The sequence below is a fragment of the Heteronotia binoei genome, chromosome 12, assembly GCF_032191835.1.
Source record: "Heteronotia binoei isolate CCM8104 ecotype False Entrance Well chromosome 12, APGP_CSIRO_Hbin_v1, whole genome shotgun sequence".
Classification (NCBI taxonomy): Eukaryota; Metazoa; Chordata; class Lepidosauria; order Squamata; family Gekkonidae; genus Heteronotia; species Heteronotia binoei.
Window position 1 is genome coordinate 67,125,443 of NC_083234.1, and position 2,383 is coordinate 67,127,825.

Below are 2,383 nucleotides of genomic sequence, written 5' to 3' on the forward strand. Positions count from 1 at the left end.
ACAGGGTCAGGCTATCCTGGGCTATCCTTGACAGGGCAAGTGTTCCTTAATCAGAGAGGGATGGAACCTTTTTGAGGGCAGTTTTGGCCTCCAAGTTCACCCCTGCTCCCCTCCAGAGCTTTGATTTTCAGAAACCAAGGTTCAGAAAGCGGGGCAATATTTTCTCAACCTCAAAGGTGGCACATAGTCTCAGTAGGCATTCTTTTCTTAAAGCTACAGGTGTTGTTTCGATTATTGGGGAGATTAAACATTATTTAAAAAAAAATCATTCCTGCAAACCTGGCACTTCTTTCACATTTGTAGAGAAATCTCATTTGTCTGTCCCTGGCTCCATTTTGTGGATTTTTTGATACACTCTCCAAGGCGTGACATGCTATCCCCTGTGGCCCCAGAGAAACTGTTAGGGCAGTTTCACTCTATGCAAACTTAACAATATTTGTTACTGTTATCTTGAGCAAACCTCATGCAGAAGACTTGAGATTTTATACCCTCCCAACCCCACCACCCCTATTGATTGGTGTGCAGCCTAAAGAGGCAATGGATGGAGGCATCAACTGGAAGTGATTCAGGCCAACCTGGAAATGAATTGACCTGAACAGAAAGAGATTAGGAACCAGGCTTCATTTGAGGCAGGAGTAGAGCTCTAGAACCTCTAAATTACTGCCCCCCAAATACTTGCTTCTGGGCTCCATTGTTCAAACCCCTTGTGAGAATTTTGCTGAACTCTAAGATTTGACAAACTTCCTAATATTTTCCCCCACAAAAAAATGAGAAAATAGCCGAAACCTATCAAGCAGACAGATGGAAATTTTCATCTGGCCACTGTGGCCACACAGGAGAAAATAATTGAAGTATGACAGGTGTAAGGTTTTCTTATGGCAAATATGATTCAAGAAGCATTTTGTGCTCGCTTCGGCAGCACACATACTAAAATTGGAACGATACAGAGAAGATTAGCATGGCCCCTGCACAAGGATGACACGCAAATTCGTGAAGAAGCATTTTAAGGTAGACACTGAGCTGATATAATTTAGTACACCTTTCTGGTGATGTCAGGGTGTGTGTGGCATATGCAAATGAGTTGTGCAAATGAGTTGTGCCAATGAGCTCCAGCACCTCTTTTTCTACAAAATGACCCCCGGTAGGAACTCAGTCTTTTTTGTAGTGCTTGAAGGAGGAGGTATATGAAGATAGGCAGCAAAGGATTTTGAAGTCAGCCTGGAGCAATCAGGAGAGCATACAGAAGAAAAAGAAGAAGAAGAAGATATTGGATTTATATCCCGCCCTCCACTCCGAAGAGTCTCAGAGTGGCTCACAATCTCCTTTCCCTTCCTCCCCCACAACAGACACCCTGTGAGGTGGGTGGGGCTGAGAGGGCTCTCACAGCAGCTGCCCTTTCAAGGACAACCTCTGCCAGAGCTATGGCTGACCCAAGGCCATGCCAGCAGGTGCAAGTGGAGGAGTGGGGAATCAAACCCGGTTCTCCCAGATAAGAGTCCGCACACTTAACCACTACACCAAGCTGGCTCTCTACAGGAGTTCCTTGCTGCTGTGAGAGGGAAAGATCTTGTCCCTGCTCCCTCAGCAGAATAACAGAAGGCAGCGGGAACATAGATATACAGCAGAGCCAGTTTGGTGTAGTGGTTAAGTGTGTGGCCTCTTCTCTGGGAGAACCGGGTTTGATTCCCCACTCCTCCACTTGCAGCTGCTGGAATGGCCTTGGGTCAGCCATAGCTCTCTTATCTGGGAGAACCGGGTTTGATTCCCCACTCCTCCACTTGCAGCTGCTGGAATGGCCTTGGGTCAGCCATAGCTCTTTTATCTGGGAGAACCGGGTTTGATTCCCCACTCCTCCACTTGCACCTGCTGGAATGGCCTTGGGTCAGAGGTTGTCCTTGAAATGGCAGTTTCTGTGAGAGCCCTCTCAGCCCCACCTACCTCACAGGGTGTCTGTTGTGGGGGAAGAAGATAAAGGAGATTGTAAGCCACTCTGAGACTCTGATTCAGAGAGAAGGGCAGGGAATAAATCTACGGTCTTCTTCTTCAATGATTAGAAAACTTGAGGTAGCCATCTTGGTAGCTGAGCTGAGAGGCTCTGAAGGCACAGAACAAGAATGCCACAGATGGCGGCTGATGTGGCAAACATGTCCTTATGATTGCCATTGGCTCACCACAGGAGGTGCCACTGCCAATGCTCCCTGTTCCCACACTAATACTCAGTGGAGCAGTGGAGGGAAATGGGTGGCCAAAGTGGCCATCTGGCAACATCACGCCCGTGTCACAGGACACTCTTGGATTCAGCCAAAACTATGGTTCTGGTGAGCCCCAGAGCGTCCAGTGACAGTGATATCACTTCCAGTTATGTGGATGGAAGTGATGTCAT

The 2,383-nt window shown here is 47.6% G+C and overlaps 1 non-coding gene across 1 annotated transcript; it reads left to right on the forward strand.

Moving 5' to 3' along the window:
* The first annotated feature begins 903 nt into the window (after nt 1-903).
* On the forward strand, nt 904-1,005 carry LOC132580815 (U6 spliceosomal RNA). The gene has a single exon (XR_009556091.1). It is a non-coding gene; the product is annotated as a U6 spliceosomal RNA (small nuclear RNA).
* Nucleotides 1,006-2,383: the final 1,378 nt, after the last annotated feature.